The sequence below is a fragment of the Chelonia mydas genome, chromosome 14 (genome assembly GCF_015237465.2).
Source record: "Chelonia mydas isolate rCheMyd1 chromosome 14, rCheMyd1.pri.v2, whole genome shotgun sequence".
In the NCBI taxonomy this organism is placed as follows: Eukaryota; Metazoa; Chordata; order Testudines; family Cheloniidae; genus Chelonia; species Chelonia mydas.
The window spans coordinates 11,540,747-11,563,050 of NC_051254.2; the positions used below are offsets into that span (position 1 = coordinate 11,540,747).

The following is a 22,304-nucleotide window of genomic DNA, read 5'->3' on the forward strand; positions in this document are numbered from 1 at the left end:
TTTTTTTATATATATACACACACACACACACCAATTCCAACACAAATTATCAAAACCTCAAAATATTTTGTGAAATAGAATTCCTATTTTCTCACCAACCCTCCTCTCTCTCTCTCTCTCCAGCTTGAGTTAGAGAGTCAGGCTCCATAACAAGGGTTGTAACAGACTCGTCTCCTCAGTGGACTGGGAAACCCTAGCACATGCTGACCACTGGGTTATACAGGAGCCTTGTGCTGGCTGTCTACATAGGGCAGAATTTCACTCAAAGAGGAAAACGTATAACGAGGTGTGATTTTCAGAAGTACCAATGGTATTTGTGCTCCTAACTCATGCAGGTGCTTTGTAAAATCCTACCATTTATTTTTATATATTTAATGGGTACAGGAGACGCCTTAAAAAGGTTAGTTAACAATAGTTACCATCCACTTATCTAAGATATTGTAACATTTTTCTATTTGTTTAGCAAATAGCTGAGGTATCTCAGAGACCGTAGTGTGATACCATTTCTCTGATTGATTTTTAAATGGTGACCACTGAATATTAACTTGGTAATAAAACCAAAAGGAAAAAAACGGGGGGAAGATCTTATTCCTTGTCTTTATTTCCCTGGGGAAACTAGTATGGTACAGAAGCAGTAAACAAAAAATATAATATTTTGCTGTAGTTACTCTTCCCAAGTTGTATTATTATTATTATTTAAGTTAAGCCTTACTTAATGTGCATTCTATGAAAAATAAAATGCTGAGAAATTCAATATGGTTCTTCCCTTTAGGAATTCATGTGCTGGTAAATGATTATTCTGTCAAGAATTATAACAGTATTAGGAGATATCAAAAGAAACTATTTCCCTTTCTGCATAGCAGAATTTCAGCTTTAAGCTTGGCTTTACAATGGGTTTATATAGCGCTTGTATAACTGATATGACCAGTACAGTTTAGAAATATACAGACCTAACATGTTGGAGTACACTGTTTGCACATCTATATATATCAGTGCACTGCAAAAGAGTTCAGCATGTGAAGTTTGGATTAGACATTAAAGGGACCCTAACTCTCTATATCAGTGGTTCCCAAACTGGGGTTTGTGAACCCCTGGGGGTTCGTGAAATGTTACAGGGGGATCTCAGGGAAAAATCCCCTAATGGTGGACAGAGCTGTCCCTAAGGACTCCGGGCCGCATGGGGCCAGCAGCCCAGAGCCCCTGGACTTCCAAGAGCTAGGCAGATCAAAGCAAGCAAGATCTATCACACTGAGGAGATTTAAACTTCAAGACTCCTTACAAGACATGGAAAGGGAAGTGGATATTTGTTACTGTTTTTAAAATTAAATAGGCAGCTAATAATGTTTTTTTAATTATTATGAAGAACAAGTTTAAGCTTTGTTGTAACATGCGTTGTTTGCCTGGACTGCTCAAGACCTGAGTGCTTGGGTAGGAGGAACTCTGAGTTGGCACCAAGGAGTCTTGGTCAATCACTAGGGCTCATAGATGCTACTGCAATACAATAAATAAAGATCCATTTTTATGGTCACTTATCATGACTAGAAACAAATAGGGAATTAGCAAAAGACAGAAGCTGATCTCTGTTCTAAAATTTAGTACATTTCCTCAAGGAATTACATAGTAGGGGCTTTGAAAAGCTTCATCATAACCACAAAGGTTTTGCTTAGTGGTTAGTCCATAGCAGTATGAAATGTAGAAAATGTTTCTGTTTATTTAACAATAAGGGAAATTACTTAGAAAGAAAAGCGGTGAGGAGAGGTGCACACTGGTCATAGGTAAGGCCCTACTTGAATTGTGGGATGATTGTCAAAAAATTGCTTCTGATTTGTGGACAAGCCATGGAAAATTGCGGAAAAGTAATAATAGACATTATTTGCGGTAATAAAGTCCATTATTGGTTTTCCACGATTTTCCACTGTGAGCAGCCCGGAGCGGAGAGTGGGGGCCCAGGGCTGCCAGTAGGAACATGGGCTGAGAGCAGGGGCTCCTGCTCTCAGCCTTGGTGCAACCGGAGCTCCCACTGTCAGCCCGCACACGGCAGGGCTCCCGCTGTCAAAACTGCAGTGAACGCCTGATATTGCAGAACCTGCAATTTCCGCAAACTGCATGTTAAGTAGGGCCTTAGTCATAGGCTGCTGTTGTCATCTCTAACCGGAGATAATATACCTTAATGCTGTTAGTTCACGATGCATATGTTACCAGAGTTGTGAACCGACTCTATAAAGATGGGAACTATTGTACAAAGCCAGGGTAAGCAAGAAACAGATAAGAGTACTCAATATTCCTACGGAAATTATGCAGCTAGCACTGTTACAGCACCTTTTCTAGAAATAAACCAGGAAGTAATGGAAACTACCATACTAACATAGGCACAGTGATGGACCTGAAATAACCCCCTGAAAAATGTAGTGTCCCTACAGATGACAAGCTCATTTTGGGATTGAAAAAATAAAATAATGGAAGGAAATAGTTTTCAGACATTCTTCCATTTTTGGACATAAACTTGCCACCACTTTTTAGTTACTTAAATAAACAAACAAAAAAAATCACTCAGTGAAGCTGGAAAGATTTACAATAAATGTTGAGTTGCAATAAACACTATTCCAGAGACCGTGCAGTCAGGGCAAACATGACTAAAATGTAATCATCGTTCATTCAGACACATAACCAAACATATATAGTCTGCAAAGCTCCTAAGTGTTCAGTGATAAATTCTATGATCTTCTTTCTGCACATTTCAATTCTTGGTGATATTTCTCTCTCTCATGAGAGAGATTCTGATCTCAGTTATATCATACCTGCATAAATCTGGAATAACTCCATTAAAGATAGGCAAGTATTTTTCCATGTTTATTTGCTTGCACTAAAAATTAGATCTCTTCAGCTCTATATACACAACGGAGAGAGGAGGATTAGTCTTGTTGTTAAAGCTCTGGACTGAAACTTGGGAAATCTGGGTTCAGTTCTTGTCTGTGCCATAGGTTTTGTGTGACTGTAGGCAAGCCATTTAATCTTTGTGTGCATCAGTTCCCCAGACTCTCTTACTTTGTCTATATTGGCCCTGATCCGGTAGGTATGTGAATAGTTCCACTGAAGTCAATGGAAATACTCAGGTGCTTAAAAGCTAAGCATGCATACAGGTGATAGGAGGATCAGGAGGCTTTAGACTGTAAATTCTTTTGGCAGTTAACATCTCTTACTATGTGTATAGACTCCTGCACCGTACACAATGGGGCCCACTCCCCAGTTGGGGTTTCCAGACCCTACCGCAATGCAAATATCAGTATAGCTGTTCAGGGCAACTCGGTACACATTATTTAACAAGTTACATCAATTTGCAAATTACCTTAAATTTCAGCCTATTTCCAATACACCTTCTGCCCACCCCAAAGGAGCTATGGAGATAGGACGTGGAGCTGCACAAAACTTAGCACCTAGGAGGGCAGGGCAGGGCAGGTAGGGGGTGGGTATCTGGGGTTGCAGGGAGGGGTCTGCCTGGGGGGCAGAGGGTTGATTTTGGATCTGGCAGGGGGATCAGGCTATTACTGAGCCCCCCTCACCTTCTGTCCCACCACTGCCCCTCCTGTAGCAGCTGTCAGCTATTGCTTTGCCTCATCCAGCAGCAAGGGTAGATGCCAGAGGAAAGGCAGGGGAAAAAAACAAAAACACACAGCGTAATTGCCTGAAGCCAGGCTGTACAGCAGCACACAGTGGCCAACAGGGGGAACTATAGCTCAGCACTGTGCATGGGGTTCAAGCGGAGATGCAGGGAGCATTGATAATGATATTATTTGAGCATAAGCTTTCGTGAGCTACATCTACATCCAATGAAGTGAGCTGTAGCTCACGAAAGCTTATGCTCAAATAAATTTGTTAGTCTCTAAGGTGCCACAAGTACTCCTTTTCATTTTGCAAATACAGACTAACACGGCTGCTACTCTGAAACTTGATAACGATAGCGTCCGTTGGTGCCAACACTCAAGCTTGTACGCTTCAGTAGTTGTGACACGGTGCATTTTAAAGTAACAGGCAGGAGTATTTGTGCCACAAATGGTATGTTCTATACTAGACGAAACGTTGGGTCCGCCAAGCCTCAGTCCAATGCCCAATAGGCCACATTGCCTTATGTCCCACATAAGTTGGGTCCTCTGCATACCAAAGCAAGGAACAGGCTTCTCAAAATCCCTGAGACTCCCAACATAGAAGCAATTAAGTGAGCAAGATAATAACGTGTGTGCTCTTCGCGACTAGGATCCAATACTGACCTGTAATTACTTCATTTGAATGTAATTGGAGAAAGGTCATTTCAACCTCAGCATCCAACCAATATATTTGCAGCACCCTAGTCTTTCTCAGGATGATGTCTCAAGCAAGGTTAGTGTGACCCCTAAGTCATGTATCTGTGACCTCCCCCTAAGAGATTCAGATTCACTGTGGCTTTCTCATTCTCTTGTACTGACTATAGGCTCAACTCCTCAATTGAAAGACTCCCAATGGCTTGAACGTGAGTTAGATAAGGTGGTGAGTAAAGATCATCCAGTCAGGGAACAGAAAATGCTGTATCAAATACTTTCAGTGATCTGGATGTGGTCAACCTATGGAGTAAAATAACTATTGAGTAAATCACTGGAATTAATGTGAGGAATTTGTGATCTGCTTGAGGCTATTCTCTGAGCAGAAAAAAGTGGCTACATTCATCAAGTAAATTAATCACTGCTATTTATTTGCTTCTCTCTAACTGAAACGAATGGAGTGCTATGAATTTACCTTAGTATAAGCAGAATTTATTGGTGCAATATTACTATACCTACCTTTTATCATCTTAAACTGTTCTTTAATTTAAAAGCTTCTGTAAGGGAGTTAGGTTAGGTGAAAAATTACAAAATATTAACTGAATATTTTATTCAGTATAAATTTCTAACATCGTTTGACAAATATTGTTCAATCTGTTCTTTCTCTAATAAAAAGGACTTTGGATTTCTATGAACCTTTTTATCTGAGGATCTCAAACAATTAATTAAGCTGGCAACATCTCTCTAGAGTGGGTAAGGATTATTATTCCTAAACTGAGACTCAGGGAGTCTAAACTGAGGTGTCCATGGCCATAGTGCTGGAACTAGGAGTGGTGCCGCATCTCCTGGATTGAAGTAGTTATAACAAACACCAAATACATGGTTTCCATCATCACCACCCCGGTCCATGGTGAAATAGCCAATCAGTTGCAGAGGCAAAAATAGACTCTAGAGCACCAGTTCTGTCAGATGCAGAAGTAAAGGTACATACTTAATAGGGCTCTGGATGGTACAATCAATTGCAAACTCAGGAGTCTTGCTTTCTAGTCTTCTGCCCTAACCACTCAATGAGTTATTCTCTCTAAATATTCAGAATATTAGCTTATCCCTTGTTTACTTTTAGAAAATGTTAGTTGGAGATGAACAAAGAATTCACAAACAGTGTGTTTTTCTTCATTTTTCAGTTTCTGGCAGCTGATTGGCCATCATATAGGGCCAAATGGGGCTACTGTTTGACAGTGTTTAGATTTATCAGTACTCACTACCTTGTGACTTCAGGTGACACATATTGATTGCAATCTGTGAAATGTTTGTTGAGACAGACGCTGTTGAAGTGAGCCCTACATGCCACACAAACCTAAAAGCCCAAAGGAAATAATTTGATTGGTCTACCATGGCATCCACACACTTACCTACAACATACTTGTTTTCTGAAATCAGATGTCAACCATGCTCCCTCTCAGCATGTCTCTAATTAAATAAAGTGGGTGAATATTTAATTAGTGATTTAGGCCCAATTTATCAACAGGCACCTCTAATTAGAGGCAGAATTTCAAAAGAACTGAGCACTCGCAGCTAACTTAAACGACGGGGGTGATCGGTAATTCTTCAAAATGAGGTTTCGGAGTGAAATTCTGGCTCCATTCCTCAGTGGCAAAACTCCCATTGACTTCAATGGGGCCAGGATGTCTAAAGATGGCCAACCAAAAAATGGCAAAATCAATGACACTACTGAACGTTTTGGCCCTAATGCTCCTTCACGCTGTCAGGTTTTTCCCCATGTGTTTGCCTTGCTGGATATTCCTTTTTAAATTTCTGCTGCTGCATTTTTTTTTTCTCTATTTGGCGTTTCATCTCAAAATGATTTTCCTGACTTTTCGGGGAATCTTCAGGGAGATTAAAGCATTTTTTTAATCTCGCTGGGTGATTCAAAAACTAAATCAGCGGCCATTGAATCCCCACAACGACAACTTACTTTTGAGGAAAGCTTCATAAGATGACAAAAGCGCACGGATTCTTTTCTCTGCCACAAGGAACATAGCAACTTCTGAAGGAAAACTGTAGCAAGGAGCGTTTTTCATTTGAGCCACATGGCAATGACAAGGCTGTGGTAAACACTGTTCAGCAAACAGCACAGAGGAAAATTTGAATTCCAGGATAATATCGGAATTCCAGCTAGGTAATATAAGCCACACGTACAGTATGCGTCAAATGGTTTGGAAACCAAGCATTACTGGATCCTCAGCTCCATTGACTTTTACAGATTTGCACCAGCTCAGATCTGACCTGTACTGTGGAGCCCTCTTACAGCGAAGTACTGTTGATGTCTCCCCCCACCACCACATCACACTATTAGCAGAGTTGTACTATACCAAGAGAGAACCTACCTGACAAAAAATCTCCTCCCCATCTCCCCAGGAGTGGTGGCAGGGCCTCTCTTCAACCCCTCTGCTTATGGGTACATTTGGAGACAACAGGACCTGATTCTTGCCTTGCACCTTATGTAGCCATGATACAACTGAGCAAAACAAGTACAAAGTGAGTATATACATGCCATCTTTTTAATTTATAGGTGTATTGCACCCACTTTGTATAGATATAAAATGACTACAGAAGATGCAAAGTAATGAAGAATCAGGCCACATATCTTCACTCTCTGGTGGTGGGAGCTGTGGAACTGCTCCGACTCAGGAATTTCGCCTTATCTTGCCCCGCCATAGGCTTGAGGCAACGTTTTTCTCTTCCTTTGCTCTGGAAAGGAGATAGTCACCGTGCAATGTAACACTTAGCATTCTAAGTGATACCTGCTGCCTCCCAAGGCAAATCAGCACAGGGGAGACCTCTTACAGTGAAGAAAAGCTCCTGTATAAACAGGTTTCACAATCACTGCGCTTACTGTGGGCTAAACCCTCATGGCAGGGCCCAGGCAGAGTGGCGAGACACACATATTTCCCGCATAAACTGTAGCAGCCTTCCCTGACCACTACATGGCCCTGTCACAAGGCAGAAGACCGGGATATCCAACAATTTCTTCAAGGGGGCCATTCCTGACTGCACGGGAAGATTTACGCCTAAAAACAGATTCCACAATACTGCCCAAATAGCATACTGCTAACCCATAAGACTGCATAGAAATGTTCCCTGCCTCACCTCCTTGAAGCAGCCATCGATCTTTTGGACAGTAGTGGTCCACGTGGACACTATATCATCCACCAGAATTCACCTCTGGAACTCAAATATCGTCTTGAAATGTTTAGCTTCTCCGGCTACAGTAGTGCTCTCCGATGTCCTAGCTATTTCTAGCCCCCATCTGAACTGCCTGCTCCCTTAGCTTTTTGCCAGCAGTGCAAAAGATACTTCTTTCTTTTGAGCTCTCCACTCTTCCTAAAATGTTCTCAGTTGGGAGCACTCTCTAACTGCTGCTCCGGGCTGCTGCTCTCCCCTTCTCCATTGTGTATCTGAAACTCGTTCAAAGATCTCAGACTTCAGCTCCTGAGTGTGGCATCTGGAGAGTTAATTTTAAAGATTGAAGCAGTAAATTCAGCTGCAGGGGAGCTCTGTGTGATTAGGAAGCATCACCATTCATTTCTAAATCCCTGTTTCTCTACACCCACAGGAATTAAGTAGGAGAAATATGGACATGATGAATCATTTATGGTGTTTCCCTTCCATGATAAATTGTTGTTCCCAGCCATGTGATCAGGTTGGCCATTTCAGTTTGTTTCTGTTTTGAGATAACAGGATCAAGTCAATAGGTGCAGGAGGGCAGGATAGTCAGAGCACTGTTGGCTAACTACAGCTCCTGTCATTCTAATTGACCAGTTGTCTGCTTCCCAGAAGCTGAATCCAGAAGCTGCTCCCTCCAGCCAGCCACTCAGAGGAATTGTTGCCTCAAGAAATGCAGATTCTGACATAGTATTGCTGAGTCATGAAAGTGTTTTAACAGTAATGAACTGGGAACTTGTGCAGAGAGTTTAAAAGGCCTTTTACTTAATCCTGGATATATCATGTTTATATTTTTTTAATCTCCATTCCATTCACTAGTGTGTTTGGAAAGATTTTCCTGTTTTATCCTTTGGATTCGATCCTACACTGAGTAGATTTGTGCCTATTTGCACCAACTGATGATCTGGCCCAAAGATATTCCATGTCAAAATTGACGTGAAAAGGTCTGCCACAATTCCCTCACCTTTAACCTCTTAAATACGTGCAATGTAGGGCAGTGCCACAAAATGCTGATCAATGGGATATACTCATAACTTCGATACCATGGGCCTCTTAAATCTCTAAGCAGTGCCACCCCGGTTCATCCAATCCACCTTTAGCAGGTCAGTCCAGAAAGGCTATGAATTTTCAGGCATTCATCCATTGCAGTCTTATAATTATGTAATGAAACCACTTTCTTCAGCAGCAAGTCCATATTCCAAATAAGCTTTGGAGTGAAAAGGTTTCCTGTCATATATGGTCTAAAGCTCACCACCCCTTTTCTTAACTGAGATCTCTGGATGAAAATGTTATTAATAAATTATATCCTTGATTTTTACGATTTTCCATTAGTAATTATATTCTGTATGACCTAGAGGCCCCACAGAGATAGGAGCTCCTTTGTGTTAGGTGCTGTACAAACAGAGTTACTAAAGTATTTTAAGGCTGCTTATACAGCGGTACTTTTCTCTTCATTTTCCCATATAACGTATAGAATTAAAAAGCCCATTCTGAACACTAATATTTTAGGCAAATTTAATACAGTATTAAAAAGCATGGAATCAAATTCTGCTCTCCAGCACCTGGGTCAAAAAGCTGGAATTACTCCACTTAACTCTCTAACTTTGTGATCCAGAATTTTAATTGAGTAACTCCAGACTTGCACCCATGTGATGGAAAGTTGAATTTAGCCCATTTAAGGCCTGCTTCAGAGCCTGCTGAAGTCAATGGACAGACTCTCACTGACCTCAATGGGCTTTCGTACAGGTCCTCACTACATTTGCTAATTTGTCCCTAAATTAAGCTATATTGTTCTTGGAACAGTGTTACGTTGGTAAAATAAAGGAGAAAAATAAGAGTAATAGTAATCTATGCTTATTTTTGTAAGAATTTAGGGATAAGGTCAGTTTCGAATTGTGTTTGGGGTGAGGTGTTTTAAGACAGTGGTTCTCAAAGCTGGTCCGCCGCTTGTTCAGGGAAAGCCCCTGGTGGGCCAGACCGGTTTGTTTACCTGCTGCGTCTGCAGGTTCGGCCAATCGCAGCTCCCACTGGCTGCGGTTTGCCGCTCCAGGCCAATGGGGTCTGCGGGAAGGGCGGCCAGGACGTCCCTTGGCCCATGCCGCTTCCCGCAGCCCCCATTGGCCTGGAGCAGCGAACCGCAGCCAGTGGGAGCTGCGATCGGCCGAACCTGCAGACGCGGCAGGTAAACAAACCAGTCTGGCCCGCCAGGGGTTTCCCTGAACAAGCGGCGGACTGGCTTTGAGAACCACTCTTTTAGGAGACAGAGGTAGATATGAGATTGAGCAATATGAAACAAATGAAAAGAACAGTCAGTATAATAATGCCTACATCTGTAATTTTCACTGCATGCATCTGAAGTGGGTTTTTTTTACCCACAAAAGCTTATGCCCAAATAAATCTGTTAGTCTTTAAGGTGCCACCAGACTCCTCGTTGTTTTTGTGGATACAGACTAACACGGCTACCCCGATACATAATAATAAATATGTTCTTGTTTAGAGACCAAATAGATTTTTCAGGTGTTCTGTGAATTGACTCACTGGGGACTCTACCAATGGCAGTGTTCTGTGCTGGAATTTTTCATCATAGTAAACTACAGAGCAACAGCCACAAAGGCACATATTCACTATATGCATTACATATAAAACAGCTTGCTTTTAATAGAAGCACATGATGCTCACCACTGTTTTCCTGTTGAATCCAGTGCTGTAGAGAGGGAGTGCAAGCCGGCATTAGTGTATTGTTTCCTGAGCAAGGATCTGGGAGAATGTACTGTAAAAATGAAATACGGAGCTGCTCAAGATTCCGCCCAAGAAGTCAGACTACTGGAAATTCACTTTGAAGTGAAGTAAACAAGTGTTCTGATTTGTTGTTATAGCATTTACTTTTCCAACAGAAAAGGCATTAAAGGCACCTTTCAAAAACCACATAGTAGCAAATAATAATAATAAAAATACAAGTCTCAGATGCTTAGGGTTTACAGACAGACTCTACAGCTGTCACTTCACCTAATAAAAATGCCAGACCAGCTCACTGTTGGGTCCGATTCCCCTCTCAATTATGCTGCTATAAATGAGGGAATAACTCAATGTAATTCAATGGTATTGTTGCACTGGTACAACTCTATTGATTTCAGTGGGATTCGTCCAGATTTACAGTAGCGTAAGTGAAGGGAAATATAATCTATGCCAATTGGATTGGAGCAAAATAGCCAGTTATAAATTAACGTGTATATGGCATGGCATCAGAAATTTAAAGAAAAGGTTGCTTTTAAAGTAACTGATACAGCCTGTTATCTATGCATAAGAATAAATGGCTATGGAACAAAAGCAGAAAATGACTATTAAGATGTCATATATCTCTGAAATTTTCCAGCAGGAATCCCAGAGGGCAGAAGGAACCACTGTTCAGGAGAGCAATTCTCTTCAGCTGCACCCCCCCGCTGAACAACAAAATGTATTCTCTTAATCTACTGTAAATACGTTCTCCCACACATTTCCATAAAAAAATTATATGCGACGCACTGTGTGTTACATGATGACACTGTACACAGAGAATCTTGGAAACTCCTGTTGTATTTCCATATGACATCTACTTGAAGTTACACACATTGTCTATATTCAGTTTATGACACATCTGTGGGGACATCTTGTATGGGACTCTCCATGCATCTGACCCAAACCCCTCTGAAGTCAACCTATACATTTCAAAGGACTTTGGATTCTGTTCTATAATTCCAGTCATGAGAAGACTCATGTCTTGCCATTCTCTATTCCATTAAGACTCACTGTCTTGAGGATAAGGCATTAGGTAGACACTGGATAACCATGTTAATCCATAGCAGCAGTTTACTGTTCTGCTTATTTTAAATGTTAATTGTTTAAGTGAGGACATCAAAATGTCTTCAGATTTCCGCTAGTGAATTATTTGTAAAAGTCAGGGCTCAGAGTCATACACAAACTAAGTTATCCTAAAATTGATTGGCACTAATAATATTCATAGCCGTTCAGGACCACTGCCAGAAATGGAAAGAAAAAGAAAGAGCAATAAAAGCAGACAAAAATATAGATAAACTGAGAGTTTTTCCCAAAGCCATCCAGGGAAGTAACAACTCCCAGTAAATACAATGGGAGTTTTGCTTCTTTGGTAGCTTTGAAAAGCTCAACCACAATCTTATCTATGCCACTAATTTTGTCCAATTGATGTCCTACCTCCTCAAGAGCAAAAGGAAGCTCCAACTGCTGCCATAGCTGTAAGGAGGAGCTAGAGAAGGAGATAGCAACTATCCCTTTATATCTTTGACTCCACACAGGAGAATAGCAGAGGCATCTGTGCCACCTACAGTAACTTGCTGGTCAAAGTCTCCAACTCAAGTGCTTTGGGCAGACATATACTAACTGTGGAATATATATATGTTCAAAATCACTGGAAGGAGAACTAAAGTACTGTTTAATCCTAATGGTAGGAACAAAGCATAAGAGAAAAAGGATTACTCAACAATAAAAGGTCTATATGCATGTCTATCATACCTAAACTTTCCCCTACAGCTCAGAAAGTATAGGAAGACCTTGGCAAGTGTCTGAGTATGTCGATCTCTTCCCCAGTAGTAAACGCCAGCAGTGATGGAGAGAGAGTTCCTCCTCTATTCAGCAGAGAGGTAAAGTTCCTCTTTTATCCCGTGACAGTTTTCTTTTTCTTTCTGTCTTCTTCACAGGCCAATCAAAGTATGCTCCATAGAAGAGCATACTTCTCTTCTCTGGGACAGTTGCCCTCCCAGTTTCTGGTGACCAGCCTCAAAGTGTTTAGAGGGCTATCCGGGATGGGGGCGCAAAAACAGCAGTTTGTCCTGGGCCCCTCATTTGAGAAGACACCCAAAACCAAGTGACACTGCAATCTGGCACATGAGGTCACAACGCCACACAGGTTTGGCCTGGATGCCCCTCCGTCATGACTGGGTGGGGAAACAGTACTACTCCTACCCTCAGATCTCCTTCCAGAGGGCATAGGGATGTGCACATTGGGATGGGGGAGAGGGACAGTGTTTTACAGAAAGCATGCATACCTCCATGGCACTGCCAGGGGCTAGTCTATGGACAGAGGGTTGTCTTCCATTCCTCGCTGCATGTACGTCCCTTGATAGTAGAATTTCTCATTTATAAGCATTAAAAACCAATGAGACTAGCAATAGATGATGAAATATGATACCTTCTTCAGGCCCCAAAGATTTTATATATATTATATATAAATGGAAGGCTTCTGACATAGCTGGAGACAATCGGGAACCTTTCAGAAGCATAAAAATAGTTGTATTTACTTCTTTAAACCTTAAAGAAAGTATAAGCCATGCTGAAATATAGCATCAGTGCTTTGAAATATTCAATCTTGAACAAGCTTTGGAATCTTTTACAAGACATGGAACAGAACTCTGATCAAATGAGTAATTTCAGCATCATTTGAATAAATCTTACCCTTAGGTTTACTTAATTATAAAAAAGAGATACTAGAAGTGAGATGAGATAACACACACTCAGCCTAGAAAACTATGTTAGTTAAAATTCTGCTTCTAACAGAAAAGAAAAAGCCTCCTGTGAGATTCAACAAGGATACCCTGTAGAAATTAGGGTAAAATGCACGTGTTTATTAATTATGTGCAGTACACAGTAGCCTGTAATTTTCACTGTTTACAAGAATGCATTCGAAAGTTTTTAAAGGTATATTATTCTTCAAAATACGTATTATAATAGTGCCTTCTGGCCCCACTTGATATTAGACCCCAGATGTTCCGAGCAGCATAAAGACATATTGCATGAGACAGTCATTGCCTTGAAGAGGCAAAACAGCCAAGGGTGGGAGGAAAGAGTTTATTGTTTCCACCATTTTAGCTACAGAGAGCTGAGGACTAGAGAGATAAAGTGACTCGCCCAAGGGCACTATGGAAGTCTGTAGCAGAAAAAGGAACTGGACCCCAATCTCCTGTCCAGGGCCTTAACCCTTCTTCCGAATGTTGTATACTTTTCAGAACTGGTATTTTCAAAACAAATAAGGTACCATACTATATACAGTGGTCCTGGGCTTTGAAGGAATGTATAATCTATATTTTCACAAGCCTTTAGTTAATGATTAATTTGAAGTATGGGTCATATTCTGTTCTCATATATGTTGATTTAAACTGAGAGTAATTCCACTGACTTCAGCAGAGTTACTCTAGATATATAATGGTGTAATTAAGAGCAGACTTAAGCTAGTGTAAATGAGATCAGAATAAGACACTTTGGAACTGAAGCCTGTCACTGATCCAGGACTTAACGTTGCTCATACTGCACCTAGGACCAAGCTAATTTTTCCAGGGGGAACAAGAGGAAGGAAAAACATCCCCAGCACAGTTGTTTTTATAAAATAAAATAAAAAGACCCCTGAATGAGGGTTTTGTGCCACTCTGCTCTGCTTAGAAGTCAGGCTGCTGTCAGCCTCAGGTAATGTAAATTGCAATAACCCAGTTTTGACATGACATATACATCGATCATTGTGCATGATGATGCAAAGCATAAATCAGCTCTGGCTGATCAGGAAGTTCTCTTAACCTTGGTGATCCCTATCAACAGCCTTGAAGATAGAGCGGAGCTGAACAAATGGATATTTCAGGTCAGGGTCCAACTGAAAAATCTTCCCCAACAATGCAGTTTGAATTTAGCCTAAACCAATTTTTTCAATTTTTTTCAATCAAATTGAAAAACTAAAACTAAAGTAATAAGCATTTTGATTTGACTGAAATATATCAGGTCAATTAAAAACTAATTTTGCTGGTTTTTCAATTTGAATCGACTTTTTGGAGAGGTATTTTTGTTCTCTATGTGTTTGTGTTTAATTTGAAACTGCATTTTATTTTCAAATTTGGTCAAATTTAAACATTTCTGAAATGGTCAGAATGAAATATTTTGACATTTTGATTTTTTTCAGGCAAAACGATTGATTTAACTTGACTTGGATTTACCAATAGTTTTGGAGCCCCCTAAAAAATGTATTTCTTGGTGAGATTTCTATTCTCAAGAAAAACAAAAGTCGCTCAGTTCTACTTGAAGATTCAACTTTTCTAGAAAAACACAAAATCAAAACATTTCTTATAGCTTAATTTTTAATTCATTAATTTGGCACAGCTCTAATTAACAAATCTTTTAAAAGAATCAGAAAGACCATCGATCTCTTTCTTCTCTTCCAATATTCATCTCTTTTGATTGGGTGTGTGTTTATATTATTTTAACGTGGATCTTGAAAACTAATCCCCTACTCCTCATGGTTCTGGTTAGAGTTTCCCAGAGGTACTCCAACCTTAGTCCTGGATCTTCCTTAGGGTACTCAGCATTCCATATTTTTATGTACAGTGATTTTATGCTAGTAGAAATCATTCTGAGCATATTTCAAACTTATTCAAGTGTCCTGTCAGTGCTTTCTCAATAAACGGCAGCACTTTTTGACATATCTGTTAATAAGTGCTTTATTCATTCATTTATTGTTATGCGTCAGTCTTTTTTTGGACCTGTCATCAGTTTTAAATTATTTGTAACTAATTCACTGACTTGTATCATATAGCATTGAGTCCAACCCCACTGATCAAAAAACTAATGATATTCAGAATAAAGGAGAAGAGTGTAAGTTTCTTGCCAAAGTGGGCTGAGAAACTGAAGACTTTGCAAAGAGAGAATAGGGAAGGTGTCAATGTAGAATTCTGTCTAAGAACGGTCTTCTGAAAAGCTGATGAATCATTTGTAGAACTATGAAGGAGGCTCTGCCTGAGACGACATCCTGTCCTGCAAACAGTATCAGACCTCCAGTATTGGAATCATAGAACCACAGGGTTAGAAGAGACCGCAAGAGTCCTCTAATCTAAACCGCTGCCAAGATGCAGGATTTGTTGTGTTTAAACCATCCAAGAAAGATGGCTCTCCAGCCTCCGTTTGAAAACCTCCAGTGAAGGAACTTCCACGACTTCCCTAGGCAGTTTGTTCCACTGCCCTACTGTACTTACAGTTAGGAAGTTTTTTCCTGAGATATCATCTAAATCTGCTCTGCTGTAGTTTGAGCCCATTGCCTCTAGTGGCAAGAGAGAACAACTTTTACATATTGAATGATGGATTGTGCAGAGCAGAATAGAGGGAACAACATTTCAGTTTTGTTTAGTTTTAGCTTTTTGCACAGCTCCAATTAGTGATTGTGTAACAGACAAGAACTTCAGCTCGACTGCCTCTTTGAATGGTGCTCTGGAGTTCTAGAGCGGGGTTTCTCTGTATGTATGCAGTTTCACAAACGGAGTTTCTTCAGGAATATGCCATCAAACAGTGCCCAGACAATTTTTCAGCTCTATTGATGTTTTCTGTACTATAGCCTTTAAGGAGGTACTCAACAGAGAGGAGTTCATTTCATTATAAAAATAAAAATAATGCACTAGAATTCAAATTAAGTAGTTTAATTGGGTTGCTATTCTTTCTAGCCCTTTCCACCAGAATTCACAAAAAACTTAAGTGGAGCTTTTAAACTTGGGTTGGGTGAGTGCGAGAGAAAGAACAAACACCACAACTTTCATACCCTTTCACTAAGCCAGTTGTCCCAAAAACCAAACTGTACATAACTATGCAGGAAGCCCCCATTTCACTGATTTTTTCCCCTAAGAGCTTTACACAAAAGCTTGCTACAAAGATCATTTTCTTCTTCTTACGTCTCTTCCTAAGCTTCCCTATGGGCTCATCTTCTGAACACTGTTGAAGTTTCTCATCTTCAACGCTTTGCACTATGGATTCTAAATCTGGGGGCACTAAAGAGGTTTCAAGGCATCGCTACCATCTTCCCCCTTCCTTTATGGCTAGATGGGAGGTACATGCCAACACTTTTCTCTGCAGCAACATGAAGTCACAGCGAGGAAAAGATTGAGAACCATTGCTTTGCACAACTTCACTCCAAGAGAATTTCCACCTATGCTCCATGCGAACTTCTCTCTCAAGTGTGCCATTTGTCTTCCTCACCTTCGTTTGACCATGTGACTATTCCCAAGCTGCCACATGTCTTGGGAAGAGCCTCCCATCAACCTCTGCACCAAACACCCCTCAGCTCTTTCAAATCATTCCTACAAGCACGTCGCTTACACAAGCTATGTGTGCTGAAAAGATTCTTACCCACAGTCCCACTGACCAATATCTGTACTGCTACTGTAAAAACTCAAAATATTATAAGCCAGAGCAGCAACCTTAGCCAGGCATTTTAGTTCTCTAGACCACCATGTGCATTGTGCTCTACATAAACTGAAATTTACTTTTTCAATAACAGATAAAAAACATACTGTTGAAAATATTTTATTTTAGCCTTGATGCGTTAAATAAGAGTACCGCTAAATAGCCTAAAATTACAGTACTGTTCTGTGAATCACAAGATAGCAGCACAACTGAATTTTCTACTGATTATAGAAAGTAATCCACAGAGGGACAGAGACAAGACTAAAGAGATGGAAAACTATACTGAGTGCTTCACCAGTGCTGCTGTTCTCTGAATGGTAATCGATAAAAGAATAAATAAGCTGCCAAGTTGAGCGTGTCTTATCTCTGGATTTCTGCCATAATTCTCTAGAGGATGTTTAGGGAGAGAAATAAGTTGATTTCTATTGAATTTTTATCCAAACTTTAGTTTTTAAAACAAAATACAAATCTTGAGTTAACCCTGAAGAATTAATTTCCCCTTACTGCAACCTAAAGGGTGAATAGACAATTCTTTCCTCTAAAGTGGTCAGGTATATACGTTTCTCTTTTTGCTTAACTAATACATGGAAGGTTCCTTTTCACCATTTCATGAAAAGCTCTGCACAAGATCTACTCAGAAAAAAGTGCAGTATTTTTCCATCATCAGCTATAAAAGAATAAGAATCAATGGCCAATAACCATTTAAAATAAAATTTGATTAAGTAAGTGAGTATCTGAAGTGGGTGAATACTTTCAAAACATTTCCAACAAATGTTTCAATAAAAAATTGAATTTTATTTCACTCTGATCATTTCATATTCATTTTTGTAAACATTTTAATAAAACAGCAATGTTCATGAAAGCAGTCAATGTTAAGCAAATAGGAACCAAAAGATTCGTGGGAAGTGGAGTTTGAACAATTAAACCCACATTTTCACACATCTGATACTAAGACTTATGTTCATCCAGTCAGGGAACAGAATCAATATCATGTGACCTATATGTCCAATAAAAACTAAATAATACAGTTCAAATTTCAAAAACTCACAACAAAGGGTTCACGCACAATCTTCAGAGCAAAAATTACATTTAGAAGCACCTATACCGGGTAACCCACAATACACAAAGATAAAATGTTGCAGTTCCATAGTACAGGTTGAATTGAATTTCGCTCTAACAGCAATGGTTCCAACACTGTTAGATACGAAGAATACAGAAAGGGCATTCTCTGCCAAAATGACAGCACTGAGTACAAAATGAATTTTCTGAAATACAAGTCAGTTAATTAGTTACAAATAATTAAAAACGGGTTCTTTAAAAAATTTAGGATCCTGTTTCAGACCATGCTTTTGTTCTGGATCATCTTAATAATGCAGACTAACTTCCCATGTAGTTAAGACTCAGAAATCCAGTGCATTGTTACATTTGCAGAATTTTGTTTAAAATTGTCTTTTTTTGTCATTATTCTTCATAAGCAAATGTTTCTTCTGAAGAAAATTCCACAAAAATTCTTTCAACAAGGCTGCAATTTCCTATTGCTCTCAATGCGACTGAAGCAACAGAGCATGACCTGGAAGTCTTTCTAGGATTGGAGCTTTATTTTGTAAGAGGAATTCTGGGAGACCCAGCCTTCATTTAGAACATTTTTCTGCACCGAAACAGAGGTAGTAGCTGACTTGGGTTAAGTGCTAATGTATTCCAAAAAATATCCTTATAAGTTTGTGGAAAAAACTACTTTTTAAAAAAAATAAAGATGGAAAGGAGTCACCACTCAGTTCAAAATACATTCTCTAAATTGTTTTTCTACTGACTAGAGAGGTCATTTTCCTCAGCAAAAATCACTTAATGAGCCGACAGATTTCAGCTTTTATTGGGAAAAAACCGTACTGTCCCTTGATTTGAAAGCATGACCTTTAGCTGGCAATAATTCCTGAAATCTGCAGCATTGGTATGTGGTATTTCCCATTGTTGACTCCTTTTATAACCTTTACAACAGCAATTTTTACTGTGTAAGCCTGAGCTCTGTCCTCTATATATTTCTTATATATGCTGCCTTCAGGCTGTACTTTAACTGCAATTCTAGGAAGGCTTGTGCATGGAGTTTTGAGTCTCTAGCATGCTACCCTTTAATATTAGCCCATGGACAGCTTTTTTTATGTTTAACGAGACTGTTGCTCCTCCTAGCATGATATGTGGTTAATGACCATTTTAGCCACTGCCTGAACATGAACATGCTACAAGTCCGCTTGTTTCTATGGAAACTACACTCAGTAAGAGAGACGTTGTCGGTCATTGCTTCTCCAAAGACAAACTAAGAACCACTAATGCATGAAACCTCTAATTATTTTCCCTCTAAATGAGAATATTGTCAGTCCCCATCAGTACTTCTATATTAGCAATAGTATATGCAAAAAGTGTAGGCCTAAATTTTCATATGCAGCTACTGATTTTGGGTGCCTAAACTGGACACCTTAAAAAGACCTAATTTTCAAAAAGTGTGGCGGACCCTCCCTATCTGAAATCCAGGCCCTTTTAAGGTGTCTCAAGATTGGTACCCAAGCAACTGAGAGATTCAAAATCACCAGTCACGTCTAAAAGTTTAAGATGCACTTTCTAAGTTCCAGACTGCCCCTAAAATGGAAAGGCCTCTTATTCCAGTCCACCATGTCACTAGCCACTCTCGATTGAAAACTCCCCTAAAAAAGAGTTCTGTTTCTTTCACAATGCCAACAAGAACTGTGTCAGTGCTATAAAAACATAGACTGGGATTTTCAAAGGAGCCTGAGATTTGGGTGCATGTCTTCCTTGGGCTCATTTGAAAATCCCAGGCACAAGCTTAAAAAAAAAATCACAAGAATGATTTGTGCTGTGTTGCTTAGTTACATTATTTATCTTTCCTGAATTGATGATTTATATAGCCAACCAACACAATCATAGAAACATAGAACTGGAAGGGACCTTGAGTTCATCTAGTCCAGTCCCCTGCACTCAAGTATTATCTAGACCATCCCTGACAGGTGTTTGTCTAACCTTCTCTTAAAAATCCCCAATGATGGAGATTCCACAACCTCCCTAGGGAATTTATTCCAGTGCTTAACCACCCTGACAGTTAGGAAGTTTTTCCTAATGTTCAACCTAAGCCGCCCTTGCTGCAATTTAAACCCATTGCTTCTTGTCCTATCCTCTGAGGTTAAGAAGAACAATTTTTCTCCCTCCTCCTTGTAACAACCTTTTATGTACTTGAAAACTGTTATCATGTCCCCTGTCAGCCTTCTCTTCTCCGGACTAAACAAACCCATTTTTTTTCAATCTTCTCTCATAGATCATGTTTTCTCGACCTTTAATCATTTTTGTTGCTCTTCGCTGGACTTTCTCCAATTTGTCCACATCTTTCCAGAAATGTGGCACCCAGAACTGGACACAATATTCCAGTTGAGGCCTAATCAGCGTGGAGTAGAGTGGAAGAATTGCTTCTCGTGTCTTGCTTACAATACATCCCAGAATGATGTTTGCTTTTTTTTGCAACAGCGTTATACTGTTGACTCATATTTAGCTTGTGATCCACTATGATCCCCAGATCCCTTTCCACAGTACTCCTTCCGAGGCAATCATTTCCCATTTTGTATGTGTGCAACTGATTGTTCCTTCCTAAGTGGAGTACTTTGCATTTGTCCTTATTGAATTTCATCCCATTTACTTCAGACCATTTCTCCAGTTTGTCCAGATTATTTAGAATTTTAATCCTATCCTCCAAAGCACTTGCAACCCCACCCAGCTTGGTATCGTCCACAAACTTTATAAATGTACCCTCTATGCCATTATCTAAATCATTGATGAAGCTATTGAACAGAACCAGAACCAGAACCGATCCCTGTGGGACGCCACTCGTATGATACGTTTTACAGTAAAATATACAATTTAAAGATCTCATAGCAAATATTCAAGATTAAAATGTATTTTTCATGAGTATTCACGTTAGTAAAAATGTAAATGTTCATGGAAAGCAGACACAAAAGGGTTACAAATAAGGGTGTATCAAATCAAATGATTATTCATACTTTTTTACTATTCCCACAGTTTTGTAAATTATCTGTATAATAACTAGCTGGTATAGGAAGAGACCTAATCATAAACAAACTACATAGATCTCCATTAATATTACATAATGAAATCAATACAAATGTATTTCATTTGTACCTGTTTGTTTCATTGCTCATTTAAAATACACCAGGAAAACACAGATAGTAGGTGGAGAGCATGTTAAATAAGCCCAAAATGGAAAAAACATATCCTGTCAGAGATAAAAGATGTAGTGTGGAGAAGGAATGAGATACATACTTTGTGGTTCCTTTGGCAGCAGACAGGAGTGTTCATGACCAGGTCTACGGGGTCATAGCCTAGGTTTGAAGAGATTTCAGCCATTAGAGACACTATGCTAGTCTAGATTGGTCATGAATTTCAATAATAATTTACCATTGCATTGTGTCCACATAGCCAGTAAGTAGGCTGCAGTGTAGACCTAAGGAAGTATCAATGGAAATCAAAGGATGAATAAAATTAGGAAGTCTAAGTTGTAACTAAATGAATAGACAGAGGAAAGTCATTTGGAAATGCAAAGCCAACTATGATTTAAAGTGGGGAGCATACAAATGTAGTGTTTATGGCACCGAGAGCTAAGGATAGCATTAGTGATTCCCCTATCCAGCTCTGCTGTTAACAAATTCCCCATCTAGCACTGGGTATGATAGTTCCCCTAACTTAAGTCTTTGGTGCTATGACTTTGCATTAGGGCCCTGCCCCAACCGTAAGCCTGCTCCTGCACCCCGAACCCTTGGATCCAGCCTAGAGCCCCGTGCTGCACCTCAAACCCCTCATCCCCAGCCCCACCCCAGAGCCCACACCCCCAGCCACAACCCTCAAACCCTCTCACACTCTAACCCCCCACCCCATCCCAGAGCCCTCTCCCGTACCCTGAACCCCTCATTTCTGGCCCCACCCCAGAATCTGCACCCCCAGCCAGAGCCCTCACCCCCTCCTGCACCCCAACCCCCCAGCCAGTGAAAGTCAGTGAGGGTGGGGGAGAGCGAGCAACAGAGGGAAGGGGGATGGAGTGACTGGGGGCGGGGCAAGGGTGTTTAGTTTTGTGCCATTAGAAAGGCAACAACCCACCTATCACACCATCTTCCACGCTTGACCCACCTCTATCAGGATCTCAGAGTGCTCTGTGTGATGGAGGGATCCTACAAGTGTAGAAGAAGAGCAAAAATCCTGCTCTGCATCTGCCAGGGAGGCCCCCTTCAACCAAGGTATTTTCCTCCTAGGCCCCCTTTAAGATTGTTTTGTTCCATAACTATTTGTGCCACAGAGCAGACAGACTCTTCCCTTCCTGAGCCCTCTAGGGTACACAGTGATGGCTAGCACTGAGGATTGAACCAGGAATCTCCAGAGCTGAACCACTGGAGCCAAAGAACCAGACTCTGCAGCTACGGGCTGTAACAGATTCACATCCTCTCTGAATCACACAGAGGAGAACATACACTGTCCAGTGGGTTACATGGGCAAGCTCCC

General features: G+C 40.3%; 1 long non-coding RNA gene across 6 annotated transcripts in view; it reads right to left on the bottom strand.

The window, feature by feature from the left end:
* The window catches only part of LOC122462910, a 147,691-nt gene that overhangs the window by 37,874 nt on the left and 87,513 nt on the right, over positions 1-22,304 (bottom strand). For 5 of the 6 annotated variants that reach the window (XR_006285811.1, XR_006285810.1, XR_006285809.1 and 2 more), the window contains 2 exons: positions 21,075-21,133; positions 10,197-10,287 (listed from right to left, as the gene is read on the bottom strand). This is a non-coding gene — a long non-coding RNA (uncharacterized LOC122462910). The remainder of the gene's footprint in view (positions 1-10,196; positions 10,288-21,074; positions 21,134-22,304) is intronic. The other variant, XR_006285807.1, reaches the window with a different exon arrangement.